Raw genomic sequence first — 405 nt, forward strand, 5'->3', positions numbered from 1 at the left:
AATAGATTCGCCTCGCATAAGGATGTTAGTTAAGGAAAACCGAATTTTTATTATAAATTAAAACTCTCAACTATTACCTATTAAGATTAAACCTGTAGAATGGGGAGTAGGTCTTACGCGGAACCGTACTACCTTATCTTAAGGAACCAAGCGCGAGTATAGGTTCTACCAAATTTTGAGGAGTGTTGATTGGTCCTGAAAAGACACTCCCATATTCATTTCCAAAATATAAAAGGAACTGCCAAAAACAGTCGGCAGACAGTTAATTCTTTTATTCAGTTTAGTTCAGTTCAAGACAATTAATTCTTTTATTCAGTTTAGTTCAGTTCAAGACAGTTAATTCTTTTATTCAGTTTAGTTCAGTTCAAGACAGTTAATTCTTTTATTCAGTTTAGTTCAGTTTAA

The sequence above is a fragment of the Trachymyrmex cornetzi genome, unplaced genomic scaffold, assembly GCF_001594075.2.
Source record: "Trachymyrmex cornetzi isolate Tcor2-1 unplaced genomic scaffold, Tcor1.1 scaffold1636, whole genome shotgun sequence".
Taxonomy (NCBI): Eukaryota; Metazoa; Arthropoda; class Insecta; order Hymenoptera; family Formicidae; genus Trachymyrmex; species Trachymyrmex cornetzi.